Below are 20,470 nucleotides of genomic sequence, written 5' to 3' on the forward strand. Positions count from 1 at the left end.
AGGGCCATCTATCAGGGTCATCACAGTCCACACTGAGTTGTACCCTCCCATATCTATCATTAATTAAAAACGTGCACTTCAGACTTACTAGCAGGCCAATCTGATGCAGGACTTTTGCTCAACTTGGAGTCACTCTTTCTAGACGACCACCCACTCCCCGCTTGATTGGACAAAACTAAAGTCACACATCCCTTATATTTTGTGACTGAATCAAACAAACAATTTATAAGAATTAGAAAAAGACTAAGCTATATATTCCAAGATAAAATAGTAAAGAGATTTTTTTTCCTTCAAATTTGGCAAATGGAATGGTATGCATTTTCATAGAGCTTTCAATTAGATCACACTCCAAGAATGGTAAAGTAACAGAAGTTTAACTATCAGTAATTGCTATACTGCAGCCAAAATTGTAAACTATAGATTTTATTAGAGAAATCACCAGAAAAAAAAACCGTGTATCTCCTTCCAAAAGCTTTGGATTCCTCAAACATACAACAAAGTGTTGATTTTTCCCACACCTCAACAAAGAGAAGAGAATATAATTCCTACTTCACACTTTTGATGAATTTTCATTGTCAAGGGTAATTTGACTAAGTTCATTGAGACTAAAGTGTTCATTATATATCTTTATAAAAACAAAAAGTATTGTTCAAGTTTTATATTAAAAATAAATTGAGGATAGATTTGATCCTGGAGGGCAGTATCCATCACTGTTATACCAACCTTAAAGAATTAAAAGACATTAAAAGGCCTTGGTCAAAAAAAAAAAAAAAAAAAAAAAAAAAAGGTGAAGCTAATATGTAGTCGTCCCAGACTTCCCTTATAAAGACTTCCCAGAACTGGGAAGACCAGTAGTCATAGCAGGATTATGAGTATATTTGGATTCAGGGAATCGCACCTGGTGATCTCTCGGCATTGCTTTTTCTATTGGAGTAAAGATGTTTATAGGCCCTTTCTGTACTAGGAGATGGTTCTCTGTCCCTCTCAACAGGCACAGAAATAATTGAATGATAGATTGTTAAGAGTGATCACCCACTTTCCTCTGTTCTTTGTGGCATAACTAGTACAGAGACACCTATCACCTGCCAGGAGCAATAAGCTACAGTGCAGAGAAATAGAAACTTACTGTTATGGATAAATTTTACAAAGAAATGGAAATATGCCTTCTATTGCTGGGGAACAGAGCCATTAAAGAAAGCAACATTAAATTTGTACTTTAATTCTATTTCCCACTTTTTGGAACAAAACCCACAGATTATTGTCCCAAGTATTACAGAAAAAGATAAAAACTAAAAGAATATCATAGGAGAACAGTGGGAGCATGCAAAGAATTTTTAACACAGAGATATCAGAGTAAAAATACAGAATGGGATTATGATTAAAATCAAGTATTTTTTTCACCAAAAGATGATTTTTAAGGTGTGTGTGTCTGTGTGTGTGTGTGTGTGTAAATGAAATGTATGTTGGCTCCCATCCAAGCATAAAGAGGGCATCAGACTCTCTGAAGCTGTAGTTACAGCTGTGACATGCCCAAAGTATGCACTGTGAAGTCAACTCAGATCATCTGGTAGAGCAGGAAGCCTTCTTAACTTCTGCACCATCTCTCCAGTTCCAAAATAGAATCCAGTTTTCTTAAACAAAATGATGACATAGCTGGAATCCATGTAATCATGTAATTAGTATAAGATGCTAATAAACATACTTGATTTTATCATTTAAATTAAACATGAAAATTGGATTCTATTTTGGGATGTAGTCATTGGCCACATTTAACAGATTAGGACTTGAGAACAGAGAGGGCCTTTCATTTGCCTGAGATAACAGAGCAAGTTAGTGGAGAATTAAAGAATTCATGCTGGTGTCCTAATTTTATCTATTAGACAATTTCAGTGTTCTGAAGTTTTACGCCTTCGTTCTACAGAAAGTTCTGTACTTTCTCCATTCTACCCTAATTGTCACGCAGCCTGCCTCAGCTGGTTCTGTTTTCTAGTCCTATCCATTTACATTCAGGTAATTTCAGGACCAACAGGTATTCATCTTTTCTCCGTTTCTGAAACTTTACCCATTGCTATACACACCTTCAGAAAACTGTCTTACAAAGACCCCTTGAAAGTCCTCTGTTGTTCTTTTTGACAATAGTTTACAGTTTGCAATCTGACATTTAACTGTTTTAGGCCTTGATCTTGTGGCATGCACATGCTTTTCTATGCACACACTTAATTACTCCAGGACATCTGTTATTTACTTTTATCAAAAACACTTTATCTTAATTTCTTTTTTTCTCATGAATTTGAAAGTTCATAGTTCCTTATTTTTAATCATTTTAGTTCTATTTCTCAATGTTTTGATTTAGACTCACAAAAATATGGTTAGAGTATTGTTTAAGTATAAAATGGCTCCCGGAGTTTATAATTTATAGGTTTGGTCCCATTAGTATTAGTATTGAAAAGTGCTAAGAATATTAGAGATTTGACATAATCAATAGAGTAATGGATTTATGGATTCAGACTTTGATGCATTAATGGGCATTGGTAGATACTCAAAGTTAAAGCCTAGTTGAGCAAAGCAAGTTATTGTAGAAGTGATTCTTTGAAAGGCTACACTCTCTTGGTCCTCTCACTCTGTAATCCAGCCACTGTGATGACCCTATGTGTTTTCCACATGCTGCTGGCTGTGACTGTCCCTCAGCACAAGGCTACAACAGTGCAGTAAAAATGAACACTGAAAGCTCTGAAAACGGGAGTCAAAATATGTCCTATAAATTTTAATTTTTATTGTTTTTTGTGTGTCTCTGTGTACGTGTGCATGTATGCATACACCTGCATGTGGTGACCAAAGCCTGAGGCAACTGGTTGATTCCTTGGAGTTGCATCGAAACTGCTGTAGGTGATAGGTCCTGAATACTAGAAGCACAATGTTAATCTTAATCCTAGAGCCATGGCTACTGCCCCTATCCTTTTTAGTTTCGGTTGATTGTGTCAAATCTATTCTCACAGCAATAAAAATATGGATACATTTGCTTTATTCAGAGTCATCTTTAGAGCTAAATATTTTTAACCATCTTTCTGAGTTAGATTATATGTTCTTCTTCTTACTATCTTCAATATTATCTCTTGCCATCCAACAAACAATATAATAATTATTTTTTGTGTTATCACAGAGTAGCACAGAAACCGCATTTTCATATAAACTGCATTCATTTTCCTTTACCCCAAAGTAATTATACTTAGATTCTAGAACATATAGTTCCAAGGCTGTTAAACTGTTCACTGTTGAAGATGCTCTAAGGGCCTCTAATGTGCAAAAATGGACACAGGTATTTTTACAAGCACGAATCAGTTCACATTTAGCTTCTCCTTCCTTATCACAAATGATCTTAGGAACAACTACTACTGTTTATCATATTTACAACTGAAGCCCTAGTATATAGATTTTTAAAATAAAAGTAACATAAAGAACCATGTATAATGAACTTGCCATTAGGAACACCTCCTTGGATAAGTACACAGTAAGCAAACTTAGAAAATCCAGTTTTTAAATAGAGTTTTTATTTCTATACTCATTGTCTGTCTTTTCAGATAACAATCTATATGCATGCAGAAAAGATCACTAAGGTAAAAGATGAAATGTTGTCTTCTATGTCTTCTTATTGTTTATTTTCCACTTTTCCCCTAAATCCTTCATTGTGAACTAACTACAATTAAGAGGACATGGAAGACCTAAGTGAACAACCGATCCTGGGGATGAAAGGAATCTAAAGAAAAGGCATGTGGATTATGGCTTATGTGAGTCATCCCAATAAGAATTTATCCTTCTGAACTTGCAGTTAAAATATCTCTGAAAACTTATAAACTATAGGAAAGTAAAGCATGCCTGAAAATGTACAGATTTTCATACAGGCATAGAGTTTACAGTTACATGAACTTTATATACCACTAAGTAATATATATATATATATATGTGTGTGTGTGTGTGTGTGTGTGTGTGTGTGTGTGTGTGTGTGTGTATGTATATGATGTGCATGTATGTGTATGTAAATATACACACACACACATATATATATGGAGTGTGTGTGTGTGTGTGTGTGTTTATGAGTCCCATGTTAACTTTCCACTGCTCTAATAATTATCTGAATAATCAACTTCTAAGGAGAAAATCTTTGCTTTTTGTCACAGTTGGGAGATTCCAGACTAAGATAGAGTGTTGGTGTTTTTATTATAGGGTGAAGTTATCTATTTGGAGAGAGACTAAAGTGAATGCAAACCTGCTCATCTCACAGTCAGAATATAAATGATATTGGAGGAGAATAGGCATCTACAGTCTTCTTCAATGATATTTCCTTCATGAATGAAAGACCTCAAAGTTGCCTCTGCTTCTTTAACACATAGGCTATTATTGGACAGCACTGATAGTACTTATCACAATAACTATATTTATAGATATGTGTTTCCTAACAAGTGCCAAATGTACTCCAACATACTGCTGATTTATTGCTGAGATGTGACTAAATCCATGGCTGCAGAATTATCACTAAGTTACTAAGTAAAGTATTCACATGAGTTTACTGCACTGTTTTTTAGGTTTTAGTTTGTGAACTCAGCTTTTAAAGGCTGAGTCATCTCTCTAGCCCAACTGCATTATTTCTTATAATTAGGCATTAATATATAATTATTTCAAATTTATACTCAAAGAAAATGCCATGTGAGCTATATGGAAATGTACTTGATAGAATCAAGGTGTATTTCAGAGATTTGAAGTAACAGTAGACAAGCAGAAATATTTCTCCTGCAAATACATTTCTATTAAAGACAGAATATATATTAATTAACCAAATAGTGATAAATTTTAATAGGAGGTGACAGAAGGATCCCAACTAATGGGAGAAATTTATTACAGAATATAGACTATAGTACATCAAAAACAAAATAAGTATTTGGGATCCACTGTATTCAACCTATGATAGGACATTATTAATTGAGAATTTCATACATAGACAAGTTTTGATTAAATTCACCCCTATTGACATAGTACTACTTCAATTCCTACCCATAACCCCTAATTTCCCCAAAAATCCATTGTGCTTTCTATATTTACATGGGTTCATGACCATCTACTTCAGAACCCCAACTGCTCAACCTGAAGAAAAGCATAGACAATGTCCTGTTCTAAAAAGATCATCTGTCTCATATACCAGCTCCTCTGTTTCATCAAACCTCGATGATCCCAAACATGGCTGTGGAAAGACCGTAAGTGTCAAAAGCAATGTATATTTTCAGTGAAATGTTATTACAGGATATAATAAGGAAGAATTCTTTAATCTATAATACTATTCAACAGGCAATGTCACAGATTACTGCAAGGTTTAAAACTGTGTCATCTAGATAAATTAAGAGGATTAATTTAAATGAAGTTTTATACTGAAAACATGAAAGAAAGAAGCTTTCTAAATTCTTCTTTATAAGAAATATGTTAAAATCTAATACATGGTATGTAGAATTTAATTGGCCTCTGAATATAAAAATGTATACAGTCAGTATGATCAGGTTGGTATTATTGATGATTTCTAATTTCCCTACCATTATATAGAGGTAAAAATATTAGTATTTATTTTACAAAGGGTTGAAAAAAAGGGAGAAGGTTTGTAGAAGGCATCTGGGAATCAATCACAGTATATTTTCTGACTAGATTTTTCTAATGAGTAAGTATAATGTTCTAGTTACAAAAAAAACTAAAACAGGCTGATATCACAGAGAAATTCAAACACATTTCCATGATCCTAAATCCCCAGGGTCACTTCTTCCTCTGAGTGGATGAGCCTCACTTAATGGTCTGCATTGCAAGCTACTCATTCTGGGTTGAGCTATAAACACAAGCCCTCCTATTAATTTCAAATGATGCATTTCTATCTCTGGCTATGAATAAAACAGATCAATGCCACCCACATGTTTTATTGGGCCTCCAGTGAAATGAATCTGTAGGGAGACAGCCAGCAGGATGGAGTTGACATGCAGATGAGATTTGTAAGTGAGGACATATTGATTATTTCCATCTCAGCTCAGGCAGTAATTCCACCCAATGCCGCTTCCCCTGTTTGAGCTCATTATTTATGCCATAAAAACACTATCTCAATGATAATAACAGGCTTCATTTACAAGCCAGAACATAAAACATCAGCGCTTAAGATTTCAGGAGGTAAGAGAAGAGGGAGAGAGAAATTTAACAAGTCCTAGAAGATACAAAATTGCCAAGAGTTATCTTACAGCTTTTATTCATTCAACAGGCAAGAATAAGAGCTGGTACTAGATTGCCAGGCTCTTTATTCATAACTCCAGACTTGTGCAAGTATTGTATTGTATTTCTCAGAACATTCTCCAGGTTGAACACACTTTATGATCTATGAAGTTAATATATATATATATATATATATATATATATATATATATATATATATGAATGATACATCATCTTAATTTTCATCCAAGACTGACCCGGAACTTCCTAGGTAGACTCGGGTGCCCTATAGCACATAACTTTTCCTTTGTCAGCTCCTAGGTTCTGATATTTCCTTTGCACCTCCATTCTCATCTCTGATTCTCTGAATTTTACTCTGCTTGTCATTGCCTTTGTTAACATGATATGATTCTCTTGGGATGTGCTGCCTTGTTTTGAAAACTGACTGCCTTTTCCTAACCATATGTCCACTATATTAGAATCTCTTCATGAACTAAATAACTCCTCAATATATAATTTAAATGCTATATTCAGTGTCTGAATTAGTCTATGCATATGATTTTGTTATTAAATAATGTAGAATATCCCTGTGTTTGTTTGAATATGCTTAGCCCAGGGAGTGGTAATATTAGGAGGTGTGGTCTACTTAGAGTAGGTATGGATTTGTTGGAGCAAGTGTGTCACTGTAGGGGTGGGCATTAAGACTCTTGTCTTATCTGCCTGAACTCCAGTCTTCTCCTATTTAACTCTGGACCAAGATGTGGACCTCTCAGATAGTCCAGCACCATGCCTGCCTGCACACTGCTGTGCTTCCTGCCATGATAATAATGGACTGAATCTCTGAACCTGTAAGCCAGCCCTAATTAAATGTTGTTCTTTATAAGAGTTTCTTTCCTCATGTTGTCTCTTCACAGCAATGGAATCTGTAACTAAGACAATCCGTATTTTGTTATTTTATTACATTTTACTTACTTATTTATCAACTTACTTTTGTTCCTGGCATAGGAGTTAAACCTGCTATTATGTGGCCTTGGAAGACAGAAGAATTTGAATAGCTGTTCTCTTCTTCAAACATGTGGTTCCAGAAATCAAACTTGACCAGTAGATCTGATAGTAAGCATTCTTACCTGCTGATGACATCAGTAGCCCTAACATCCCCTTTGTAGACAACACTAATGAATGTAATTCCACTCACCTCGATAATTAATGGGTTTTAAAATGTTTTTGTCTCTTTTTGAGATGAGGATGGTCTCTCAGTTGATGAGACATGCACTCTACTGTGAAAGAATTTATGCCTTAAGCAGGAGTAAAAAATACACTATAATCAATAAATGTAATATACCAAGTATTACACAAAATAGTCTAAAAGCATATAATTAGAGACTCCAGCGAGGTAAGAAATAAGGACAGTGGTGAAACACAACTTCACTGGGTAGATACCTCCTCAGCTAGATGTAAAAATTACTAAGATTCTTCTACTCTTTATTTTCACATTAAAAATTTTAATTATCTTAGAACTAAAGGAATGCATTTATTGAGGACATTTAAGATTATAAAACTTTGTATGAAAAAAATTAATAAGCCATCATCTGATACAGAAATAACTGTTACTGATATTAGAATTTTGCTGTAGATATTTTCCTATTTTGATTTTAATTACAAAAAAAAACAGGTATATAATTTACATGGTATTTTGTACCTACATATTTTCATCTAGATATATGTGAGGAACTTAATTTTATTGTCATTGTACATTTTTCTCTAATGACTGAAACATTTCCATTGTACAGATATTTTAAGTCTTTTATTGTCAATTTCCTAAAACTGACACAGCATTATTAATGGCCTTTTGAGTATGAAATTATTCTAATCAATACACTAAAAAGTAACTACATACTCACAGGCTTTATGATTGCTTTAGAATAAATTTTTAAAGTTGTAGTCATTAATTTCAGAAGGATTATTTTTTAAGTTCTGGAGAAATATCACATTGATGTATTTGAGAAATGGTCCATCAGTCTCTTTGGATAGCAGTGGAAATCACCGTAGTATGATATCATAGACAGTTCATTGACATGAAGAGTTAATGAAGAGTGTCTATTCTATGAGTAGTTATTCTTAGTTATAATGCAAATATTTGGCATTCAGGCTTCATGCTTGGGTGTGGATTAGGCAGAAAAGTGAGATGGAAAGTTGGAGCAAATGAGAAAAAAATTATAAGCTTCCTTTTAAAAATTAACACCAGTCGCATACATGTTTTAAATTACTTTTATTGCATATCATTACTAAAATACTCTATGCATGTCACAAAAATAAATACGAATTTTCTGATCATTCTGGAATAGCAAAAGTTGCCCGAACACCTGATCGGATTGTATCCACTAATTTATTCAACTCATAGATGTTTCTAAATGCATTAATTATTCAAGTATTTGCTCTGAGCTAAAGTTATATAGGAAAATATGGAAACATGAGTTTTATTTATAATTGTATTTAAGAGTAATTCCTGGAGTTCTTCTGTTTTGTATGTAAGTAGAGTAATCTATGTGGGGAAGGAACTCTCTGACTTACACACTGAATTTTTACCTTTCATAGAGAGCGAGATAGATGAATAACAGTAGCCTTCCTTCCTTTCTTTATTTTCCTGCACATGACAGGTGCTCTTGAATGGACTTATTTTTAAGATTGGAACTGTTAGGCAAAATTGCCCAAGAATATGTTTCTAAGCTTATTGCTTTTGGCTTTTTCAATAGTGTTAACCCAAGAAATATACATCCTATAGAGTCCCTGAAAGAGAAAGATCTGCCTTGTAACAGACCAAAGCTAAAGAGTGGCTACTCAAGGAACTTAATTTCCTTATTTTATCTATATGTGACCTTATTGATATTTGGAAGTGCAGTTGATTACTGCATGTGCCTTTTCCCTTTTCATCAATTAATGCTGAACTAAGAAAGAAAGATGCTGTGTTTTTTAAGGTGTCTTCTCAAATAACTCCATGCAAACTGTGGTGGGAAATACAAACAGCCATTGTCTGTCCAATACTTGTGTGTGTGTGTGTGTGTGTGCATGTGTGTGTATGTTTGTGTGTACATACACATATATGTGTATATATAATTATTATCTGTCACACACAAAGTTGAAAATGCAACTACAAAAATATGAGAATGTATGTAGCACATATTTAGTATGTATATGTAATGTATGTATAAGAAGCAGAATGTTCATTTAAAGGGGATACAATTTTTTTAAGCTGGGATGTAATAACATTGATGTTTTAAGGTGTCTTTTTGCTTTCATAAATTTTCTATATCATAAATAATTTAGACAGAACTGGTTCTCTTGAGAATTTCTAAATCTACTATTCTCAAGTTCTGATTTATTTTGACAAATGACAAACAAAGATCCATTAAACTCAGTTTGCATTTTCTTAATTACATGTTAGAAGGTTCTGTTTTTCAAGTTTATTGGACATTTGCATTATTCTTTTAGCAGGCTGTTCAAAAATTTTCCCATGTTTATACTGGGTCATTTGTCTTATCTCTTATTGATTTTCAGAAGCTCTTTGCATATTAATAAAGTATTTGGGATTCTTCTGTATTGTGAGCTATGAATAATTTTTCCATTTATTACTAATATTTTATTACTTTTAGAAATTTTTGTCTTTTAGTAAGTGACTGGAAATTTTCCAATTATTTTCTGTTGAGAACCGCACTAGCCCCACATTCGGGCACGAAAAAATGTTGGGAGCCGCACTAGCCCCAGATTCGGGTGGCCAAAAAATGTCGCGGCCCGAGAAAAATGTTGAGGCTCGGGCTGCCAAGAGTTTGGCCGTCACTGTATCCTGGTCCAAGCTGCCGCTCCGGTCAGGTTCAGCAAGAGAGAGGGTGAAGGCAGACTCGAAGAATGGAGACCAGATAGAGTGTGTTTCAATCCCATTTATTCTTCAGTCTCTCTTCCTCTAAGTGTCTTATTTTCTACTGTCTGCCTCTGCCTTTTACATGTCTCACCTCTAAGCCATGCCTTTTGGTCACACCTATAATCATGCCCTTAGGTCTTGTCTCTAAATCTGATCTCTAGGTCACTCTTAAGTCACACACCTTTAATCTCACACACCTTTAATCTCATGCACCCAAGGTATCTAAACCAAGATTATTGGAGTGTGCTCAGCTGTTGTAGGCTATTGTAATCCAAGTCTCATGTCAGAGTATATGGCTCAAGATGGCTGCAAAGCTGATAACCGCTTTCTGCTAAAAGTCGGCCCCCAACAATTTTCAAGATATATTTTTGTGTATGCAATTATTGCCAAACAAATGTACCTTAAATGCAGATATTATTTAGAAAGAGAAAAATAAAATTATAAAAACAAACATAAACATGGGTTATGCTCATAGTCCAAAGTGTTATTAAGAGAAATAATGGATTTCTATCCTCATTACTGGCTTCAGTTGGAAAAACATGTAGCCTGATGTTGGATGAGGAATGATTCTGTCTACTAAGCACAATAGACAGACTCTTGAAATGCCAATGTGAATAAATGAGGTCATAACTCCATTTTAAATATTTTTGTATCATTTGTTATAGAAAGTTTTAATCTCAATCTGACATTTCTACCATCCTTAACCACTTAGTTCCTGGATAAAAGAGACATAACCTTGAACATTATTTAGATATCTTTCTATTTACTGTATAAGCCTATTCTCAGGCCCATATGTGTGTGTCATGTGCTAGGCTCAGCAGTCCCAATATTCCTATGGAGCAAACACTGAAAGAAAGCAGTTGCTTAGGATAGTATTGACATCTTACATTTTCATTTATTTTTGCTTTTATTTTTTAAAAAAAAGCATTTAAAGGAGTTATTTCATTTATTTCTCTCTTCTATAGAGATTCATATATCTGCAAATAAATATATTGATATCCCCTTTTCTTTTATATAAATTGAATTAGTATTTTTTATATTTAACTTTCCTTAATAAGTAATTTTGTGGAGATCATGTTGAAAGACGCAAGTTTTTTTAAGATGTTAATAACATTTAAATTTATTCTATTTTTTATAATTTTTGATTTTGGGAGGCATGTAGCTCAATTTTATACATATGTATAACATAGCATGTTTTTTGTTTACTCCACCTCATTTTCCTTTGGATTCTTTTTCCCCATATGTTCACTTCAATATGTAAACAGAATTGTTTGAATTTATAAGAAATGAGAAGGAAATATGTATAATATTTTGTTTTAACAAAGTCATTATTAAAGAATAGCAAAGTGCAGAACATATCCCCCATATTGCCAACAGCTTTTGGGATAGCCCCCACTCCAGTGTTTAGGACCCACATGAAGTTCAGGCTGCTACATATGAGCAGGGAAGCCTAAGTCCATTCCATGTCTGTTCTTCGGTTGATGTTTCAGACTCTGAGGGCCACAAGGGTCCAGGTTAGTTGACTCTGTACGTCTTTCTGAGCAGTTCTTATCCTATTTATGGCCCACAATCCTTCCTTCTATTTTCCTATAAGTGTCCTCAAGCTCCATCCTGTGTTTGGCTGTGAGTGTCTGTATTTGTAAGTCAGCTCTGGGTAGATCCTCTCAGAGGACAACTTGCTCCTGTATGAAAACATAACGGACATTTTTTTTAAAATTTTTCCCAATCTGCTTTTATCCAATTTTAATTACATGCAAGTATTAAGGTCAGTTCTAGGTTGAGGAACTAGCAATATAATAGATGCAAATAGTTAAGGAACAAGCAAGACAATAAAAATACTCCTGTGATCTCTCCCATGATCACTGTTTCTGAGGGCTTATCAGGATGACCGAAATATCTGAGTCTATTTTCTGGTCCTAGCCTAAAGTCATTTTCATGCCTAAAGTCTACTATAATTCATATTCCAGGATGAGTATCATTAATAATATTAGAAATTGGTGCTTGCTCATGGGATGGGTCTCAGGGATGTGGTCTCCTAGCTGGGCTGCCTTTTCTGGTCTTGGTGGGAGAAGAAGCATCTAGCCTCCCAGAGACCTGAAGTGCCAGGATTGAGCAGATACATAGGGGGCCCCCACCCACTCAGAGGAGAATGGGGCTTGGATGAGGAACGAATTGTGGGAAAAGGTGCCAGGGAGGGCACAGTGAGCAGGATATAAAGTGAATTAAGTAAAAAGTATAAAATTAAATAAATTAGACTGTACTATTTAATTAAATTAGATCATAGTGTGCCTATAAATTATAAAGAATAAAGTCCTAAGGCTAACAGCACTATGAAACTAGGGATTTGTGCATGCCTCTTCTCTTTAAATAAAAATGTTCTCCACTTTTCCTCAAATCAGACCCTTCCACATGCTAAGCAATGGTTTTACCATTAAACCATAGCCCAGACTAGTAACTAATTTGTTTCACTGCCTCTCTCTTAGCAACAATATTTTGCATAATTGGTGTTCCAGTAAGTCTTTTTGAAGTGATTAGTACCATCCTTTCATATAATACTACTTCATGTTTGAATAAATTTTAGTAATTATAAAATATATCTCACACACTATTTTGTTTGGATGTTGAATGTCGCAATAACTCTATAGGTTACGCTTTATCTCTGTGTTATTGAGGAGAAAACTTGAACTCAAATCTGTAACATGACATTTCCAAGATCATAGAAGAGAATGAAATAATTACTACAGCCCACGATTTTCCTCAGTGTTGTTTCCACAACGTCATTCTTCAAGTTTAGAGTCCTATAAACATCACTATGAAAAGGTTAAAAACTTTCTAAATGCTTCCAAGCTCCATAGTTCATAAGACTATAAGGAGGTTGTAAACAAATAATGGAAGAATGATACATTTTCACAGGATAGTCTATTCCAATTGCTGTGGGGACTTTTCTGTTCAGACTCTAAAGTGTTATTAAGAGAAGTGCTGAATTTCAGCCCTCACTACTGGCTTCAGTATGGAAAAGATGTACCTTTATGTTGGATGAGGGATGATTCTGGTTACTAAGCATGATGATGATATACTCTTGAAATGCCAATGTGAATAAAGAGGTTCTAATTCCATGTTAAATATATTTTATATTCATTCCCAATTGTATATATATTTATAATATGTTTATATTATTACTCTACCTCACTGCTTCTTGAATTCTTCCTCCTCATATGTTTGCATCATATACTCAGATCTCTCTCTCTCTCTCTCTCTCTCTCTCTCTCTCTCTCTCTCTCTCTCTCTGTGTGTGTGTGTGTGTGTGTGTGTGTGTGTGTGTTTGTGTGTGTAAAATATAGTTTATTTAGGACATAAAAAAGGGAGTTGAAAAAGGAGTAGAGACAGAGAGGTGGAGCAGGAACACATTGAGAGAGGGAGAAGGGGAAGAGGAGAGAGGGAGAAAGGGGTCAGGGAGAGAAGAGAGTCAGAGAGAGAAGGAACAGAGAGCTCATACCTTTTTTAAAAAAAAAAAATTACCTACTGTGTTTAATTAAATTTTTTTCCATGTGCTTGGTTAGGGTATGTAATACCTAGTGGATAACTTATCAGAGCATAAAACACTGAAGAAAAATTTGTCTCCTTCAACAATCATCAACTGCCAAGAGACTCTCAGCTAGGGCTAATAGCTCATGTTCCTACATCCATCCTATTCTGCTTTTAGATATCTTACATAGGTTTTGTTGAGCTACTCACAGTTTCTATCCATTCATGAGCACCATACCATGGAACACACTGTTTTCAGCACTCCAACTCATCCCCTGATGCTTACATGCTTTGACCCCTTTTTTGTTCTACAATTTTTCTTGAACCTTTTGTGTGTGTGTGTGTGTGTGTGTGTGTGTGTGTGTGTGTGCGTGTATGCATGTGTGCACTCACATGTGTTAGTGGTGATAGTGTGTATAGTGTACACACATGTGTTAGTGTGTATGAGCATGCACATGTGCACACACATGTATTACCATGTATGTGTATATGTGTGATATAGATGGTGTGTTTAGGGATGAACCCTAAGCAATCACTTATTCTCAGTGCTTTGACCACTTAGAAATCTATATTTAGTACTACCCAGTGCAGAACATGAGATCTCTTATCAAGTGAGAGTCCAACATTAATCTATGAGAATAAACATAAATATTAAAAACGCAGTTTAACTATTTGTCCATTTAGTATAGTTGGTTCCTTCATAGGCAGTGTGGTTATTTTCCCCCAATGGGCATTTGATAAGTTTCAGAGTTTCAGGCGCTAATTGCTTTCTGTGTAGTGGGCCTTAAGCTCACGAAAAAAGTTGCTAGTTTCCCTCACGAAATTCATACTGCTCTTGAACCACAGGGTGCTCCTTGCCTAGCCGATCACTATTGTGAAACACATAGTCCACCACAAGTTAAAACTTTGTGACCTTTATTCTCCAGTAGTTTGTTAGCACTATCTAGCACTGTAAAAGCTAGTCAGAGGGACAAAGTTTATATGGCAGTTCCAACTTGAACTGTTTATGTGATTCAACAAATATGTTTGGAGTCTCCCCAGTCAAAGAGTCTTACTTCCTAGGTTTTGCCAGCAATCCAGAGCAATGGCAATAGTCGGTATTGTTTGAAGGATTTCTTGTGGACTTCCAAATAACAAATTACAGAAAATATCTTTAGTGACCACTAGGATTTTGTTGTTGGTTTTAACTGTCACTTTAAACATTCTCCATTGTGTCCTTTACTCCCACCACCACTTTTCTGTGTAATACTGTTGTTCTTTTAAAATATTTACTACTTTCACTTAGTGCTGCCTGTATTTAAATTTCTATAGGGCAATCTGGTGAACTACCAGTAGATTCGCAGAAACCTCAACTCAGAAGCAGATGGACTCCACTTTCTACAACAGCCATCCATTAAATAGCTCTTTAGCAGAGACAGTTATTTCTTGGACCACTTCTACATCCATGATGATTTTGGACTTCTTGATCACGTGCAGGTTTTTACTAGCAGTCACAGCCTGTGGGAGTTTTTTGTACAAAGGGCCTGTCATGTCCATCGAATAGGCTGGGTGTAGACATTCACCATGTTTCGCTGAGGCTAATGTTTCATCTATACCTCGGGGTTTTAGTAACAACATTACACACCTACTCATTCAAGATACCACCACTAAAAAAGAACAAAAGAGAGAAAGAAAGAAAGAGAGAGAGAGAGAGAGAGAGAGAGAGAGAGAAAGAAAGAAAGAAAGGAGAAAGATAAAAGAGCTATCTAATTCACTTACAAAGTACAAGCTTTCCATAAGACAAATTCTTACTGTAGTAGAAAAATAAAGCAGAGTTTCTTATACATTATACAGTGTCCAACTATATACTTCTATTTCAGACTGAGACTATGCATTGGAAAATACACAATGCTTAACCATTCATTAAACACACACACATATATATATATGTGTGTGTATATATATGTATATGTATATATATATGTATATGTGTATATATGTATATATATATATATATATATATGTGTGTATATATATACACACACACATATATTGCTAGTGTCAGGCTCTTTGCTAAGAGCTATATTGAAATGTATATATGCATATATCTATGAATATAATGTATTATATATTTGGATATATATAATATATATATATATAGTTTGTGTGTGTGTGTCTGTGTGTGTGTTACTAGTGCCAGGCTCTTTGCTAAGAGTTTAGGATTAATACCATTGACAAGATGAACAAATTTTTGCTCTCAGGAGAGACATTGTCAGTTAGGTGGCAGAACCTAGACAATGGATGCATAACAAATATGTAACAACTGCTTTCAACTGCTGCTGCAAGGGAAATATACTGGGTAATAAATTGAACTGTGACAAATTATTATGGGGATTATATATTAGAAGGGTCAGAGAGGATTGTTTAGAGGATGAGACAGTGAGCTAAAACTGAAGGCTAAGCTTATTTCTCTTATATAAGACAGGACAGAAGGTCCAGAGTTTCAAAGGCACATGTATATGACCCTGCAAACAAATGGAGGATTTAAGAGAAGGAAACAAGATGGAATAGATATTATGTGGTAAAAAAAAAAATAAAGAGAGAAAAAAAAAGATATAGACAAGTTAATTCTGAGGCACAGAACCTGAGAAACAATTGAGTTTTGAACAGGGAAAATGTTTCAATATGACATATGCTTTTTCTCTGACTATGATTTTAGATTGAAAATAAAATGACAATATTCAGAACTATGGATATTAAGAAAATTTAATAAGTACATGGCTTCGTAGGAAGGATTCAAATCCAAGAGGCATCAATACATTTAAAAACAGTTCAAACAGGATAACAAGGGAAACCATGTGATTTTTGGTATGAAGAATTTACCAAAGAGGAAGTGTAGTCAGTGGCAAACTTCACAAAGAACCCATTTTAAAAATTAATTGTTTCATTTTTTACATCCTAATTGCTCATTCTCCTCCCCCATCTCCTCCCAGTAGTACCTGTCTCTCACCTCACCTCTCCTCCCTTTTCTCATCCCCAATTTCTCCTCAGAAATTGCAGACTTCCCATGACTATCAATCCACCTTGGCATATCAAGTTGCAGTAGGACTAGGTGCATCTTCTTCTTGAGCATAATCAAGTCAGTGCCTTTAAGAGAAAGGGATCCAAAGGTAGGCAACAGAGTCCATGTTCTTGCTCTTATGAGTTCCACGTAGAGACCCAGCAGCACAACTATCACGTCTATGCAGAGGGCCTATGTCTTTCCCATTCATGGTCTCTGATGGTTTAGCCTCTGTGAGCCTCTGAGCCAAGATTTGTTCATTCTGTAGATTTTGTTGAGGTACCCTTCATATTTATGGCTCCTTTAATCATTCCTCCACCTCTAATGTTTAGCCTTTGGTCCTTGCATATGCTTCCATCTTTTATTTGCTGGATGAAACCTCCCAGATGATAGTTATGCTGGGTACCTGTCTGCAACTATAGAAGAATGCCATTAATCGTATCAGGGATGGGATCTCTCTCATAGCATGGGACACATGTTAGGCCAGTCATTAGTTAGCCAAAGCACCCATTCTTTAAAAAATCATTCTCTAGCCTCTTGTGCTCAAAATTGATCATAGTACATCCTGAACACTTAACTATAAAAAGTCTGAGAATTAAAATGGGAATCACAGGGTTGGGCTATATGATATTCTTATGTGAAATAAATGAATGGACAAAAGGATAAAACAAGCATGCAGATGAAATGACTACCATGCTTCACTGAAATATTTAGAAGCAGTTTATTATGTAGCAATATACATAGAAACAAACTGCTTACAGTATTTTGGCCTAAGTGGATATACATATTAACACAATGATTTCTGAATTTAGCTAATCCTAGGAGACCTTTGGAATGTTTTGTTAAGATCAAATCTTCTAGATACATCTTGTTTATTTAGATCCTAACTTATGTATCAGCAAAACTTTTTACCCAGGAATTTGTATTTTTATAGATCTCCATTAGATTTTGATATTCAGCCAGGTCTGAGAATCATTGAATTTAATAATCTTGCCAACACACATTCAGCCCATTGAGCCTGTAAGTTATCAAGCTATAGCTGAACCAACATGAAACCATAGCTTGATGGTGCTACTGTGGATTGCCAAATGTTTTGATTTTAAATCTCATTTGAGAAGAAAGCCAAATGATATTAGTAAATTAAAAAAAAAGTTATTAGTGGCAGATTCTGCCAGCTGCTAGGCATTGCAGACAGAAATTATTATGTATACATATATTCTTGTTATCATCCGGAGTAAGGTTTTTTTTTTTTTTTTTTTTTTTGCTATGTTTCAGTTGTGTTTAGCTACAGGGAGAAGATGAGTATTTCATGAAATACTGATTTTGATTTTTCCACCAGGTTGTCACCTTGGACAAAACTTTATTCACCTTCTCCTGTCTCTTCTGGGCACTAATTATTCTGTACAATCAGAAAGAAGGCTAATTTCATAAGCATACCATGGATTCAAGATGATACCAGAAGTTATTGAAAAAAGTAGTTTTCCCAAATGATTATATATTATAAATTATAAAGTGAGTCTCTCTAGAAAAAAAGTATAGCACAAATAAGAAGAATTAATCAGACAATATGGTGGTTACTCTGTTTCCTCTACCATTCTAAAGTCGTCTAGCATAAATCTAGGATAAACTATAGGAGCTGGAGAGGAAGCAGTGGGGGAAAGCATTTGCTGTTTAAAAATTTGCTTCTTCTATACTGATGTGTAAATGTGTAAAATGCCATATTTAATGAAAGAATAAATAATAAAATCTATATTCTTTCTTACAACTGAATTGAAAAAAGAATTTTGGAGTAAGTTAATTCATTAACTACAAGACATATGTATTCACTGTTTAATATGCTTTTGAGAGAGATTGACTGAATCTGTTTATTGAACATCAACAGGGTACCTACAATGTATCAGATACAACTAGGAGTGCAATAATGTTTAATACACCCAATTGGCTATCAAAAAGATCTGGTTCAACACTTATTTAAGTATCTTGTGCTTTTATCAATAATTCTATAGTAGGTAAAAAAGACTTTGAACCTTTGCCAGAAAAATACAAATATAGAAACAAAACAAATTTCAAACGATCAAATTAAATCCAAACAAACAAACCAAAAAACTAAAATACCAAATACTATATTAACAAAAATAAAGACATATACAAGAACTTCTTTTTACAACAAATTTTAATTTTCTGAGGTGGCAATGATATATTTTACTCCCATACACTCATCTTTAAAGCAATCAACCCAGATTTAATTGAATGTTCATCTAGTAAAAGGTAGAAGCCAACTAACCTCCAAGTACTTTGACTTATTATTATTATTATAATTGTTATTATTAATGATAATAATAGAAACTAACAAGGATTAAATTGTTACTACTTATTGGATACTGTGCTATGGAACTGATTATTTCATTCATCAATAGATTAATTTTTAAATGGTCATAAAATGTTATTAATGATTTTTAAGCTCATTGTTCAGATGATGGGAAAGAGATTTATAGAACGTGTGAATTTTACTGGGAGCTGTGACTCTAGGATCTTGCCTCAAGCATACTGAATAATGCCTTATCTCTCCAACTACAACTCAGGCAAAAAACATTCATTTATTTATTGTCCTTATCTTCTTTTCCTTCCCCACCATCTACTGGGCTGTAAGCATGAATAGTGCTTATAGTTAATATAGTTAATAGTGCTTATAGTTAATATAGTTAATAGTGTTTAGAGAAAGAACAAGGTCACAGAGAAAAGCAAAAGATGGAGGTGGTTATGTAGGAAGCAGTAGAACAATTATAGTTGTGGGTCTTGTGTTTATCTTATTTCATATCTTGCCTTTCTTAACTTTAATCATTTAGATCAATTTATTTACCAAGTCTAATTCTCCTCATTTTACAAAAGAAGTTTATAGAGATTATTAGATAAACAAATGAATTGCATATATTAAGTCTTGGCAGTGTACAGCGCTCATATCACGTATTTAGTCATTGTCACTAATTGTGGCAGAAGCAGAAGCAGTGGTTGGACTAATAGGAATAAATCCATTAGTATCATGCATGGGATGACAGGATATATGCAAATTGTGCTTTTCTTCTGGGCTGTAAAAATTTTCAGCTTTTTGGGTGTTGTTCTGTCACGGATCTTTTCATTGTATTTTAGCCATTAGCATGTCTACAGAATTTTGTTTTGTTTTCTAACAAATACAATAATTGTGATACTTTAAAGCTCGAAAATGTATAAGCTTTAAAGCTACAACTTGTGCCATGCACTTTTTATATATTTGGTGGGCACACTTTAAATTTAAATTTAAATTCTTAAAATCATTTGATGAATGTAAATCATCTAAAACAACAATTGTAAGGGAATAGAGAAGTGCCTCTATTTTTAAAAGGACTAGACCTTGGTTCCTAGTACCTACATCAACTTTCAAACACTTTTCCCTTCAGATTCATGGATTCTGACACCTTCCTATAGGTTCCGTAACACAAGTGCTCTCACATGTGTCTGCATACAAAAATAACAGTAAAGTAAACTTTTACTATTGAAAAGGACTTCAGGGAAATGATTTTTGAAAAGAAGGATGAATTTCAGAAAGATCAAAGGTCTAAGAGCATCTTTGGTTCTGAGATTGTTTCTAACCTTAACTTTGGGGTATCATTTTGACCTTTCCAAATGCCCTGGAGCCATCTCTTAGTAGCTAATAGAACAGAAGCTAATAAAATTAAAAAGAAGTTTACAAAAGGAGAGCAAAGTATTCTATCTAGTAGGTA

This window comes from Arvicanthis niloticus, chromosome 5, assembly GCF_011762505.2.
Source record: "Arvicanthis niloticus isolate mArvNil1 chromosome 5, mArvNil1.pat.X, whole genome shotgun sequence".
Taxonomy (NCBI): domain Eukaryota; kingdom Metazoa; phylum Chordata; class Mammalia; order Rodentia; family Muridae; genus Arvicanthis; species Arvicanthis niloticus.